The 15,172-nt window shown below is 43.2% G+C and overlaps 1 long non-coding RNA gene across 4 annotated transcripts in view; it reads left to right on the forward strand.

Annotated features, from left to right (window-relative positions):
* Positions 1-11,008, forward strand: part of LOC142360620 (uncharacterized) — a 33,600-nt gene extending 22,592 nt beyond the window's left edge. For 3 of the 4 annotated variants that reach the window (XR_012763261.1, XR_012763262.1, XR_012763260.1), the window contains exons 4-6: positions 4,437-4,676; positions 5,195-5,368; positions 6,478-11,007. This is a non-coding gene — a long non-coding RNA (uncharacterized LOC142360620). Of the gene's footprint in view, positions 1-4,436; positions 4,677-5,194; positions 5,369-6,477 lie in introns of all 4 variants that reach the window. The other variant, XR_012763263.1, reaches the window with a different exon arrangement.
* The last annotated feature ends 4,164 nt before the right edge of the window (positions 11,009-15,172 follow it).

Below are 15,172 nucleotides of genomic sequence, written 5' to 3' on the forward strand. Positions count from 1 at the left end.
CCTGCCTAAGCTCCAGCTGCTTTTACTGCACCCCAGTTATGGGGGTGACTGCAGTTCCCACTCTTTGCGCTGCTTTGCAGGGGTTGGTATCCCCAGAGAAGGAAAAGCCAAGCAGGATGCCTGTCCACCCCCAAAGGCCACGATTCACAGCCTGGCATGCTGATACGCGGGGCCACACGCTGTGCTGCACTGTCCGAGGGGGGACACGTGTGCCACCACACCGCTCTGGCTCCGTGGGCAACAGCCCCTTGGGAGCAGCAGGGCAATGACTCTTTCAGCCAGTGTGGCTAAATCCACCTGCAAATATGAGTCAGAGCCTCATGCTTTGCTCATGACTTACTGCTGAGAGAGCTGTCAGTGCTCTCACTGGGGCAAAACTCCTACACATTGGAAAAAAAACCCCAAACATCCTTGGTAAATACTATCTCCCAGTGTACTTTAAGGGGGAAGGGTCTGCTTTAGTAGTAGTCAGAAATTTTAGGGTCAGCCCGACACAAAGGAGTTAGGGCTATTTCTGGCTGGCATTTGAAGTTATGTTAATGCTACACCATAACCTCCAGTGTCTGGGCTGGCAGCTCATCACAAGAATGGGTTCTCACCTCTAGCAGTACTTTGAAAGGTGGATCAGCTATTCCTTCAATTCTGGAAAAATAACCATGTTAAATTGAATGGCTGAAAAATAAGTTCTAGGGTGAAGTTGCCCTTAGAAAAGTTGTGGGGCCAGTTTTTAGCAAGTATTTAAGTGCCTAACAAGGCCATTGAGTGCCATGAAGGTTGTGTAGGAGCTGTTGGGTACCAGGAATGAACTCCTGACAATTCAAGTGCTTAGATGCTTTTGGGAGTGCCAAGGAACAACTAAATACCTTTGCATATACGCAAGTCACAATTTTAAAATATGAAAACTGACTTTCATACTACAGGATAATTAAACCATACCATGGGTGTAAAGCCCATAGTCTAAGGTATGGCTGAAACCCATTTATCGAGAGACTGCAGCGATCCTCTTCTCACAGCAGCAGGGAGGAGACATAGGTAATTAGCAAGGGCTTTTTGCTGCTGAGCCGATGCAACAACTTCTCGGTATACATGAGAGGAAATACAGGTGAATATTATTTATCTAAATTTTCTACTATATTTCTGTACAAGCATTGGGAATAACTACTGCCCGATTACTTTCCAGTCGTTAAGACTAGGACTCTCTAGTACTGTGTGCTTTGAGTGTCCTGTGTAATCTAGTCATTTAGTTTGCACCTACAGCATAGAAGTCTAGCGAAGTCACTCCAGAAAGTACTCAGTGGAGAGGAGGATGTCTCTGAACACCTCCAGAGGAAGCCTGTCTGTCTAATTAAATTCAGGGAAATAATTTCCTTACATCTGTAGTCTTTTAGTCAGTTCGGCAAGTTCTGGTCAAATGAGATGTACGTTAAAAGATTTAATAAAAATAGCAAGAATGTGCTGAAATTAGAGGTTTTTGATGACAAAGTCTGAAATGAGTAGTACCTAAACAAAAAGGAAGAGATAAGGAAAAGTGAAAAATTTCCATTTAATTTGCTGGAAAGAAACTAAATTAAATTCTGAACAAAAGCAGCCTTTTTGCTTATTCTCATTTTGAACTTGTCATATAAAAATTTGCGTAATGTTATTTAGAATTACAATAATATAATTAATCATAATGAAATAAAAAATTTTAGAATGCACAAGCTTAGAAGAATAGAACAGTACTGTGGAAAAGCAGAAAGAAGTGCACTACAGCACTCCACCTCTGGCCAAACCAAAACCTACTCCTTCACCGTCAACCTCAAAGAATAAAACAAAAACTCATGCAGTACAGATAAATGCTTCTGCAAATGGAGTCCTATATATTAAGTAAGTTATAGTTTTATTCTTTTTATATTTAACTACATGCACAAAATTTCCTTCTAAAGCAGTAACATAAATCAATTACCAAACATTGTTCTAAAATGTAATTAATATTCCTAATACTTTTACATACTATATAAAAAAAAAGGCATGTAACAGTGGTCATCAAGATATGAATGTAGTTAAATTTAAATCCCTGTGGCTTACAGTACATTTTTCTGTAAGAAATGTCTGCTTATGTATGGAAAGTATAAAGCGTATTTACGTGCCTGAATATGGGCTATGATCTGTTCACTATTACTTTCCTTGATCAGAAGTGCCTGAGTGCTGAACCCTGATAGGAAAGTACATTGCCAGCACAAGCTATAAAGTGAAATGCCTTTTTTATAGGCTCTGTATGTAGACTGTTTATAGGCTTGCTAATGCATGTGAGCATACATAGAAGTGTGCACACACAAAGAGAGGGTTAAATTTATATTATTGAATATGTTTTATGTCCCAGTGCCTACATACTGTTAAATATCTGGTTGATCTCTCCACTTTCTTATTACTCTACAGAGACCTTAATAATTAAATAGAACCTCACTTCCACGTGTAGAGCCTCTACCTTCTAAAGCCATCTTAAAAATGTTGTGCCATTACAGCTGCCAGAGTCTGTACTTCCTGGGATTTATATCTGCTCTCAGAAACATTAGCTTTTTCCCTTTCTGATTCTGCTATGTATAGTATTGTATCTTCCAGCGTCAATTTTTAAAATAATTTAACTAACATGCAAACCAAAATTAATCTGGCTATTATTCTTTCTAAGGTGGCTCAAAAATGCGACTGCTTTTGTATTTATTTCACATCTTTGAAAGCAGAGGGTTATGCTCAGCTCCTAGGGCTCCCGCGGTGACTCCCTTGGCAGGGTGTCTCCTCCATGAGCTGTTTGCCAGGTCACAGCTACAGAGATCGTTCACAGCAGCAGGCACCGTCTGTGGTGTCAGCCAGAGCCTCCGCGGAGCTGGTGCCATCCATCTTGGATACAAGAGGGGTTTCTTCCAGAAGCCTCTAGCTTCTTGAGCAAATATGGCCTTACTGAATGCTCCCTCTCTTGAGAACAGTATAAAATTTAAGCACTACTTTAGCCCCTCTAAAGGCCTGTGTTAAGAACCTGAGAAGTATACGAACATTGATCCGTTGCAGAGCGGAAAATTTCATCTCTGGTAAGAAAAAGGGATTTGAAAACTGCGCTACCAAGCAGGCAGCTGACAGCAGCTTCTTCAGACATGAGGTACTGTGAAGCAGTCCGCAATCATTCAACCATTTCTTTCATTTTCACCACTTCAGCTGACAAATTGGGTTTGTTTTCAACTAGAGCTCTTCCTGCAGTGAGGGCTTCATGATGCTGACTGACCTGGTAAGAAAATGGCAGGTGAGATTCTCTGTCAATGAGTAGAATTAATGCACAGGGGAGGAAATGGCCCTAGCTAAATACACACAGCCATGGACCCTGACTTAGCTACTAGCACTCCGAAAAGAGCTAATACTCAAGTTCAAAGGCAAAGGGAACATTAGGAATCACAAAGAAAAAACCCTGAGATCAAACCAGAGATAATAATTTAGGTGCAGTAGGAATCGGTGATGTCCCCACATCTCAAACACTGGCTGCATGTGGTGTCACGCAGTGGGGTTGAATGTTCCCTAATCTCACAAGATATAGCAGAAGGAGAGAACAGAAAGATATAAGTGAAGGGAGGTGAGAGGTGTGCTACAGAAATTAGCGGTCACTCCTCTGACTTTGTCAGATGGCTTGCAAGGGTTGTCTTCCTACAGCACAGAGGTGTGGAGCTCATTGCTGCAGGTGGTCACAGCAAGTGGAAATGGGTTCAGAAGGGGATTATACATATTAGTGGAGGACGGCTCCATCAGGGACTGTTAAACATAGTTGTCTGGATGTAGCCTCTGGCTCAGGAAGTCCATAAATGTCTGCCTGACAGATTCTGTGAGAATATCAAATGTATACACACCTCAATCCTGTCCACCCATCATCTGCCTGAGACAGTTGCTGGATGATAGGGACATCTGACCCTGGCAGTCCTCTCATTTTTAAGGATTTAAATGTGGTTGTTTTTCCTCCTTTCTGGAGAAGCTCCAGGTTGGAGAATTCCACTTAATTCACTGGGTTTTTACAGTTGGTAGGCACAGAGCAGTGCTTTGCAAACTTTGCACAAGCTTACTGTGTCTAGAGGCAAGTGGCTGCTTCAGTGGTTTTAGCTGTCACTGAGCCATCTCTTTTTCCAGACACACAACGCCAACGTATATTTAAAATCCATGGGGCAGAAGAGAGTCTTCGGAGTCTTCAGAAATGGAGCATTAAGAATCAGGTGCTGCCTGGATGCACTTTCTGTGCTGAGTTTATTTGGTGTTTTATTTAGAGGTAGAAAGTATTAGAAATACACAATCTCAAATGAATGCACAGAGTACACAGGGGTTATTAGATAACTCAGACTCTCCCACTTCCTGATAGAGTGCCAGGTGGGAGAGAGTTGTGTGTAAAAGGTTTACAGGAAAATAAATGCCTTTTCTTTCTACAGATTTTTTTTCCTGGCGATTAATGCTGCTGCCGTAGAAAGAAACATATATATACGGGGAGAAGATATAAAACGAGACAAATGAAGAGATACAAGTCTTCTCTGTGGAGTTTCAAGTTTCTAATACAAGCAAAATCTCACGAAGCTTCAAAATTATGTCTTACCTGCAAGGTCCAAGTTTCAAATTTTCCCAGTCACAAGGTGCCCAAGGGCAGACCCAGTGGAGGACTCAGGGTAGCTAAGGTAAGGGGAACAGAAAAAGCCGTCCTTTCCTCCTGTCGCATACAGAGGTTGTTGGATGCAGTGACTGCTGGCATCACTTTTGGCAGCCTTACCTATTGGACAACAAGTGGCTGTAAGATGGTGAGGACTGGGAGGGACATGGCAGGAGTTAGGAGGGAAAGGAATATTGAGTGAAGCTGACTGGACTATGAGTAAAGGGTAAAGGTTTATTTGGGGTTTGGAAGGCAGCATATTTTTTAGGGAATGTTGTTTTCTTCTTTTGAAAACCAAGGGGATTCTTGGAAATAATGAGGGGAGACATTTCTGTCCTTACTGGAACAGCAGTATGTTGTCTGCTTTTCGGAAAAAAAAAAAAGGAATTTTTGGTAATTTCATACAGAAATGTCTCAGTTTCATGTAGTTATGTTCTCCGTACGTTGTACAAACCTGTTCTCTAGGTACGTAAGCCTCTCTTCTCTGACCCTCACCAACCAAAGCCTACACAACAACTCAAAAACATGCTTCTAATCTTCCCTCAGCCCTCCATGCCATCACAAGGGCTTTGAGCAGCGTTTGGAGATGATCCCAGCAGCACCCCTTGGCTGGAGCAGCGCCAGGTTGTATTTCAGCATATTACTTTCACAGAAACGCTGCCTTTCTTGCGGGAGCATGTAAGGAAGCATAACACTGGCATTTCTCAAGTGTCAAATAAGGTAACTCGTTATCTGGCATAATTATATACTTTAAACATTACTGGAAAAGGAAGAATCGCTGGGGCATAAGAGAGCCCATCTTTTTTGAGCTTGCTGCGGAGCTCTGCTCAAGGCAGCAGTGCTGTGCTGCATAACAAGGCTTTGTTTAGCTCACTATTAGTCAAATGCTTTAGAGAATAGTACAATTAGAGACCTGGATGACAAAATCAGAGTAAATAATGAAGGGTAGGAGTGGGGAGAGAGAGAGAAAATAACATTACATCAGCAGACACCCATGACACTGGGGTTGTGCAGCGGTGTTTGTCTCTTCCTTTGCCCCCCCCGTTCGCCTGCAATATCCTGCCCAAATGTGGCAGTGTGTGTGGTGTATGGCCCTGCTTTATGTTATAGCTTGTCCAGGGGAGTCCGTGGGGTCCTGATGCTTTGGGGGAGGAACTGGCAGGGAGACACAGGACGGCTGCGCCGACTGGTGGGAGATGCTGCAGAGGACAGCTGGTCCTAGCCAGGACAGGCCATGCCGAGAGGCCCTTCCCATGGGTGGACCGTGCTCCCCCCTGACTGCAATCCCATCTGTCTTTCCTCCTAGACCCCTCTGGCCACCCTGGGGTCCTGCCCCTTGCCTGTGCTCCTAGTGAGCTCCTCACCGGGGAAAATGCCCCCCAGGAGAGACTGACTCACAGCAGACCATGGTCATTCAAAGCAGCTCTACTCAAATAACTATGCTGGTTATTTGTCCAAAGACACACAGCAAGAAGAGAAAAGAGGTTAAATGTCTAAAGGGCTGCCCATTTAAGTCTTCATTAAAGTAAATAGTTTTTCTAATGAAACGTGGATGTACCTAGCCGCCTCAGACCTACCCCAAAATCTCAACATCTCTCAGGCTTTGCTGTGAGAACAACTCCTTGGCAGCTTAATTAAAAACCAAAACCTTTTTCTGTAGAACAAGCTTGTGATCTTCTGCCTTAGGAAAATGAGTTGTTTAATTATAGCTGGCAGCTGAAAATAGTATCTTTCTAACCAATAGTCGGGTTGCTGTTCTCTGCCTCCGAATGACTTATTTAGAGATGTCTTATACCTGTCTGTTTTTCTTCACTTCTATTTCTGACCAGGTCTTTGAGCCAGCTGTGTGGTAGGATGACATATGAAGCAGGCAAACGAAGCAGGCAAACTGTACAGTGTATAGGTCTCCTCTGTTACTCCCAGATATGTAGAAACAGAAGACCACATTTTTTCCTTTGGATTTGAGCTAATGGTTTCCATTCAAGGCATACGTGAGGGCCAGAAGTTTGTTCCAAGACATGAGGCCAGATGTACCAATCCCTGCACAGCTGTGCAAGTGGATAAATGGTGGAAATGCTGCTTCTCCATCCTGGTGTGAAAACTTGGTAAAATCCCTCTAGCAGTACTCGTAGGCTGCCAGGCCTTCTCCAGGCCACCCATTTGGTTATGGCAAGACTCTTGCAGAGCTGCAGTGGCCAAGGTGGGACTGATAGCAAACACTCCTTTGGGAGCTGGTAGTGATGGTTTCTATGAAGGTTTAAGTGGCATATTGCAGAGTTTTATCAGATTGTCCCATGAATGGGATGTCTCCAAAATACATGTAAGAACATTAATTGCATCCCAAGTGATCTAGGAACACATGTACATCTAGTCACTTCAATCAAGCATCTCTTTCCCAAGGAACGCAGAAAAGTGGCTTTCCCATCTTGTGAGACAACGTGATGTTCTGGCTGTGGTGACCCCCAGGGACAGATTCTGTAGCTTCAAAGAACATGGGAGAAGGGACAAACCACCCCAACTTTGTTCTCCCTACTTCATTCCCACTGTGCAGTGCCTTACACAACTGCCAGCACTTGGTGTGCCATTTTCAACAGCAATCTGCTGTAGGGATCGTGCGCATTTCACCGTCTGCCTGGTTATCAGCATAGACAGTGCAATTTACTCCGAGCCTGCAAGTGTTTTGTTTTACATCGTAGCAGGTTTTGGCACCCTTAGTTGAGTTCATGTGCAGAGAGCTCTTGTAGTGAGGAGCTCAGGAGCAAATTCCTCACGTTTGGAGCAAATTTGCTCAGGAGCAAATTGCTTTGGTGGTAAGTTCTTTCTGGACAGCCAAGGTGCCTGCAGCATCTTACAGAAGCTGTTTAAAGCTGCTGTGACTGAGCTGCTGAGATACCCGGGGTTTCAAGCCAGCAGAAAGACATTACAAGGCACAGACAATAAAATGGTTTTAATCACTCAGTCCAGACATCGCTATTTTTCAGCTCTCCTAGGGGTTTATGCAATCTGGTTACTTAACAGCATTAAAAAAAGAAGACCTGTTATGAGAAGTGTTAAAAATGGGCAAAGAAAATTGATGTCAAGAAACTCTGTTTGAAGAGCTGGTTTAGTCTAAATTAAGTGCAACTCCAAACATTTATATGTGATACTTTCTTTGTTTTGCATCATGTTTTGCTGTCTCTTTCCCTGCTTTACAATTCCTTCCAGAATATCTGCCAAAGCATTCACAACATGATTAATATTGCACGCTTTCCCATTTTGCAGAGTTGTAGGAGATAAATGTCTGTAAGTTATTTGTCTTAACCACTCCCATCAGTCTGCTTTTTATTGATTAAACTGGACTGTTTGATTTTGATCTGGCATGGAAATGCTAAGGGAAGATTTTATTTAGTAGACTGAGATCTTTGTCCTCAGTTTCCACAGCAAAGCAAAGTTATTAAAACACTAAGTTATATACAGACTTTGAAGGCTCAGTTTTTGCTTATTACATTGCTCTCTGTAACGGCTCCGTTGAAGTTAGTGCAAACATTCCTATTAAATCAGAGGGACTTGGGTTAGGACGTAAGTTGTGGAGATCGTCATGGGAGTCACGAAGAGCATCACAGAAGTCATAGCATTTCATGGTGCAAAAGAAGGATGAGAGCAGAATCCAGTCCTTTCAGGGTAACACTTCTACTTAATAAAACTAGAGTGAACACTGTGGTAAGATTTTTTTTCGCTATCCCTGTACTCCTTTGCAAAATGTTTTCCATTTGTGGCTGTGTGTGAAAGCACTCCTGGAATTCTGAGGGTTGAGACAACATGTAGATTCAAAACTTTTACAGACTCCTAGGCTGCCACTTTCATACCTGCCAAACAGCCCCTCACTCACACCCCAGGGAAAAGTTTTTTTGAATATTCAGACCTCTTGCTCAGCACAATACATGTAGCTTTCCTAAGGACAGACAGAGTCTGTAAACTGAGCCTGGCTGGATCTGAAGCAATGATCATGTGGCAAATCTAAATGCTCCCAACAAAACCACATCCATCACTTGCTGGTACTAACGTAGCAGACTTAGGAGTCAAGCCCCTTATAAACTCAGGTTAAAATCAGCTGGCTTGGACAAAACCTGAAACCTCATTTGGTGTCTAATCAAATTAAGCATACGGTTTGTTTTTTTTTGGGGGGGAGGGTCCAGTTTGAGCATAAAGTGAAGGAGAAGTGAGCTACTGAAAATGAAATATTTCCACTGGTCTGTCTGGTAATGGTAATGGCAAAGCTGACTCATGAAGTCAAAGACAAGAAACTCAAATCACAAATGTGATTGCCCTTTATTGCATAGTCTGAGTAAGAGCCTTTTCGTGCTGTTTAGTCCCGATGTCTACACTCACTTTTAAAATATGGATAATTGCATGAGGCAGATTCTGCCTCACCCCTTACTGGTAGTCTAGACTTAATTCATCAGGAATACAGAGATGAATGAGATGATGCGTTCAAGTTGCTGCAGTTTAGCAAAATGTCTCCTATAGTTGTAAATGAGGATGTCTGCTTTTGGGGGGATTGTTCCGAGATAATACAAATGCAGTTGTGACACTGATGAGGTATTTTGTTGGGAGTTCACCCGTAACTATTCAGTTATTATACACAAATATTCTAAAAGCTGCAGCTGAGCAGAGAAGTATGTCTGCCCTGAAGATTTTTAACTATCCTACAGGTTTATGGAAGGATGGATAATGTTATCCCTGTAGCAAGGATGTCATGGTTATGATACTTATTTTAGCAAGGGTATAATTTTCCTGCAGATTAACAGACCTTTCAGTCTGCCATGGCCTCGAATTCATTTTCCTTGTCTCGGCTTGTAAGTCACCGCCATCACCATGGTGCTTTGGTACCCATGCAGAGAATATCATGCATTAACTAATAACTACTATAAATCCAGTGAAAGACTAAACCAAGAAAAATCAACACTACGTCTCCCTTAATTTTTCTATATTTTAAAATTTCTTTGAGAATGCACAATAATATTTAAAGTTTCCTCTTTCTTTTTCCCCCTCTTTGGGGAAAGCTGCCATATGAGACTGTTGTCCCTAGACAGTGCAGGGATAACTCGTTAGCTAGTGTTGACTGTGAAGAGTTGTGTGTCCTGTGTTCAGTGGCTTCTCACAGTACAGAAACATGAGTCCAAGACCATTATTCCACAGTAATCTCATTTCAGAGTAAAGGATAGGTTAACCGCTACAGATTTGATGAGGTTCACACTGAAAATGTGAAGTGTAGAGGGGGGTTTTACATTCTGTATTTTGGATTTTTGCAGCTTTCTATAACAGTAAAAGATCCCTTACCAGAATAGTTCTTTTGTACCAAAACTCCTACTGAGCATGAAGATTTCACAGGTGCACACTAGGTATTGACTGTCGGAACTAGATAGGCTAGTTCCTAGTGAACTAGATCGGAACTAAAAGGCTACCTCTAGACCATTATTCAAGTAGACACAGGCCCGTACACTTGTTAATTTATGGGTTTAAACTGAAAAACATGGTGTGATTTAATGCCAGACCAACTAGAACTCTCGCAAAGGATTCCTGGGCATGGTCTGAAAAGTAGCATGAGCCAGGAATTTCTCCCAGTAAGCAAGCAACTGGGATGTGGTCACAGCACATTTTTTTAATAATAAGGATGCCAACCAACTGTGTCTGTTGACATAAGGGGTAGAAGAGGGGCTCTAGCATTCTTTACTTCATCGATATAGATGAAGTCAAAGAAAACAGACCTCATTTTGCAAGGGGCTTCACAAGTGTGTTGGGAAGACAGGCAAAGAGAAGGCAGCCATGAAACAGCGCTAAGTACTATACCACAGCTGGCAGACTGTCCTGGTTAAAAGTATCTTCATGGTTTCAGGCTGTCATTTGAGGGCGTCTCACTTAGGTGATCTGACTCTATGGTTTGGGCTTGAAGATTACGGACATTTGTGACCTATGTTAGATAGAAAGTGACTGTTCCCGCTAACAGAACTCGGTATCTTCATGTGCAGAAAGCCATGATAAGGGTTGTCCCTTATTTCAGATGTCCCCTTGGAATGAAGTGGTATTGGGAAGTATGGTCGCTGTGGCCCTTGGGACCAGTGGTTCGCAATGGTGGTGGCTGGGCAGTGCTGCACAGCACTGGCTCAACCCACATCCCCTGGGATAAACACAAACAGCAGAAAACCTGCCTCTTTTCCCCACCTCCTTCCGTAAATCACTCACAAGACAATTCCCTTGGTCCCTCTGAAATCAATCTCTTCTCATCTTAACAGCTGCCAGTTGCTCTTTTTCACAGGGTTTCATCCTCCTCCTCTGAAGGATATTAGGAAGGCGTTAATACTTCTCTGCTTGCCTCTGAGTTACCAGACACTCTTAGCTTGGTCTCTGCTCCATGGGGACACCGGCTGGCAATGTTCACGCTTGTCTCCGGGCTGAAGAGACTGCAGCCAGCAATCCTGGAGCTGGTGCATCGGCAGGCTCGTGTTTATGAACTGTCAGTATAGCAGCCAGTACTGGCTGTGGTTGGTTGATCATAAGAGCAGCAAATGACTGTGAGTTTTTAACTATACTGCTTCTCTTTCTGAGATGGTAATAAATCAGCTTTTGAAACTGGTAGAATAGTTAGCTTTCTGATACCGCTGAGATTCACTGCAAATTCACTGAGAGGTACTGCAAATGTGTGTGGGAAAATTGCTTCTTATCCACGAATTTGCTTCTTATCCACTTGTGCTGCTTGTGTCTTTAAACTGTATCGTTAGTTAGGAGCAGCTGAAAATTTATAATAAATATGGGTGCACTTCATATTTTAAGACACAATAATGAGAAAGAATAATAATAATGATTAGAGTACCTGGTCTCATTTATTAGTGTCTCAGGTAACATCTGTGGAATTAAAGAGAAAGAACCAAAAGTCCTAGGAGCATGTCTTGTTTTTTTCTGCAATACCAGATTCCCTGCTGAAAAAAAATCATAGAAATGAGTAAAATGGCTTAGAAATGGGAGCTTGAGTTTGGAACCATAGTGCCCAAAGAGTCTGGATATCAGGGAGTTTAGAGGAAGAATAATCGGCATCCTCCTACATTTTCTTTAGTGTTACCTGCCTGCCTGCATCCTAGAGGAACAGCTTAAAAGGTGCCTGCTGTTCCAATGGACACTATGTGGTGATCAATAACAAAAGCTGCTAAGTGGTCTCTGCAGCACAAACTGATGAGGCTCGGTAAGAGGAGGGGTGCAGGAGACTTGCTTCTCTGAGGAGGCTTAAAATGGCATGGGTCATTGGTATGCATTAAGAGAGAATGAGCTGTAGCAGTGAAAGGATGGTTTGCCTTAGAGATGATGACCTACTCTCTTGGTCTGAAACAACTGAATTGGGAATTGTCAGCAGCTGTTTAACTTCAGTATCTGCTTCTCTGAAGAAGTGCTGTAGCTTTATGTTGGACCTAAGAAATTTGTAGAGCTTTGGGGCAGACTTAAAATTTAAAACCTTAAACTTTCAGTGTCTAAAGCTGGGCGAGGGTGACTCCACCCCGGCAGCTGCCTCAGCACGATGGAGAGCCACCGATCTCGCCTGCACAGTCTGGGTAGCAAGCTCCCAGCAGCACTAAGCATGAGCGGTGAGCAGCGTGCAGCCAGTCGGCGTGCTGCTGCAAGGGCCCGGTTCTGCTGCTGTCTACACCAGCACGTGCCTGGGGTAACCCCACTAAAGTAAACACAGTCATCTGCCAGCGTAGCCAGGAGCAGCCCTTGACCCTGACACACCCTATGTCCAAAGGGGATGGGGCAAAGAGACCCCAAACCTCCCCGTCGGGAGCCCTGAGGGTCTCTGTTCTGCTCGCTGTTTAGTAATCCTTCAGGTTTTGCCTCTTTATGAAGTAATCTCAATAGCTCATCAACAAATTACCAAACTATGTCCCAAGAATAACGATGCTGGCAGTTTGGAGCGAATTACTGACGCATTTTACCATTTCTTTAACAATTACAGCTCTGTTTAGAATGGAGAGAATTATATTGCTATTTAGTTTTAGAATGATAAATTGCAGGATATTAAAAGATTCTTCGTTGAGTGCAAACAATAGAGAGCTTAATTATTGCTCAGAGTGTCACTGTAGCATTATGGATCAATTTGAAATTCAACTTGCCTGGCTAGATTTATTTTAAGTCTGGCATTTTCAGCCCTAGTTTTCACTCTCTGGGTCTCTTTTTCACTCTGACAACACATCAATCTATTTTCTAACAGTTCTAGCATTAAAATCATCTCTCTTAATCTGATTTTTTTTCTCCCTTATTTTATGTTGGGAAAAAAAGATTTATTTCAAATGCAGCATGGTACAGGAAATATGTTTATATAGGAGACAAATTCAGACCAGCAGCAGCATCTGTAATCCATACGCCCTTCTTGTCATAACTAGAGCTGCCTCAAAATTCTTCAAGAACCAGTTTGCAATGAAAAATGCTGTTTAATTGAAGCAATACTTTATGGGAACAAATCAATTTCTCTAATATTTTCAATGAAGAGAAGCCAAAACACTTCATTGCAACTTTATCAATGCATTAGGATACTAGACTGCAATCTAGACTACTAGACAGAAATGTTCATTTTAATAGCATACACATATTTCCTGTTAAGTATGTAGCATTTTTCCTGCAATATAGAGTTTTATGGGATATATTTAGAATATATTTTTTCCACCAATCCCAAATACAATATTTTGTGCTTTTTTTTTTCTTGTGAAATTTCAAAATGTTGTCCCTTGTTCTGATGTGGAACCATTTGTGAGTATTGGGGCATCTTCTGCTGAAAAGACACTCCTATTCTTGGGTACCTTCATCTAAAGGAGAGGGACCCAGAGGCAGAACCCTGCAGAGCACAGCAAGACATCCACCTTCTGCACCACACAACGTGACCGGGCTGCATTAGTGCCAGAGGCCCTCTTTCCCAGTCACAGGCTGCAGGCCACTTTCTGCTGCAGTCGGGATCTTCTGTAGCTGTAGAGCTCCAGCTGAGATTTGTGCCATCAAAGCTGACCGTGGTTGTCCTCATGACAACACCTAAAGGAGAAGTTATACCAATATCAGACTGTATGGCTCACAGCCTTTTACAGGGTGCACCTCCATCCACTGTTTCCTCTCCAAAACTGTCTGAGTGGACGTTATCTCACCCAGCCTTGGTCCGATATCAGTGTACACCAATCATGCTGGATATAGGTCCAAAGGAGGGCTACAAAAATGATCCGAGGGCTGAAGCACCTCTCTTATGAGGACAGGCTGAGAGAGTTGGGCTTGTTCAGCCTGGAGAAGAGAAGGCTGCGCGGAGACCTGATCGCAGCCTTTCAGTACTTAAAGGGAGCCTATAGGAAAGATGGGGACAATCTTTTTAGTAGAGACAGCAGTGACAGGACGAGGGGTAATGGTTTTAAACTAAAACAGGGTAGGTTTAGGCTACATATAAGGAAGAAATTCTTTACAATGAGGGTGGTAAAACACTGGAACGGGTTGCCCAGAGAGGTAGTGGAGGCCCCATCCCTGGAAACATTCAAGACCAGGTTGGACAAGGCTCTGAGCAACCTGATCTAGTTAGTGGTGTCCCTGCTCGCTGCGGGGGGGTTGGACTAGATGACCTCTAGGGGTCCCTTCCAACCCAAAACTTTCTATGATTCTATGATTCTGTATTGGTGGAGAGAATCAGGCATCTCCGGAGGTTGAATCACCCAAAGGCACAGGGCTGAATCTCTCTTCAGAAGTGCTGCTTCTCACCATTGACTGGAGACGAGGAGCTGAAGTCTGAGCGTACACTGGGTTTAGGTGGCTGTATTAAGGGATGTCTGTCTTTTGCACAGCCCACGTCTGTGAGGTGATGCCAGCCCTAAAAGCACTTGTGAAGAACTAGATAGAGACCTGACTTACAGCGTGATCACACAAATGTTGGGTTGGTGTAACCAAGCAGACAACCTCTGACAGAGGAGGTGGACAGGACACCACGGCTCGGGCTTGGGCAGGACTTTTCTGAACTGGCACTTTCACTGAAGGACACATGGCACTGTTAGCCATGAGAGAGGTCCTGACACAGCAAATCCTTAAGCATCTGTGCAACTTTAAGCACACGATTCAGGTGTGTAACCCTTGTCCTCTGCATTGACCACAGCTGGTGCCGGTCAGAAATGACACTGGGAATGCTGTGCCCTGCGGAAGACCACTTTGCATCGAGGTGCAGTGGGAGTGCTTGAGTCTCCTCTGTTTGCTCTGCCCAGGAAGTGCCTCGCTTCTCCCCGCTGCCTGCAACCTTTCAGGGACTTCTGCAATCTTCCATTAGGCTTCAGGAAAAATTAGAAAGGCAGAAAGTTGCACTTGTGATTTATCAAACATCCTGTTCAGACGAGATGACACAGGAACATAATGTTCACAGTCCCTAAAAATCTGTAACCAGAAACTTTACAAAGTGACTTGAGGAGATTTCAATACCACTTTATTAAAGGGAAACACCTGCTAAGATTTAAATCACCTCGGAGAGAGGAACACATCGTACAA

This window comes from Opisthocomus hoazin, chromosome 2 (assembly GCF_030867145.1).
Source record: "Opisthocomus hoazin isolate bOpiHoa1 chromosome 2, bOpiHoa1.hap1, whole genome shotgun sequence".
NCBI lineage: Eukaryota > Metazoa > Chordata > Aves > Opisthocomiformes > Opisthocomidae > Opisthocomus > Opisthocomus hoazin.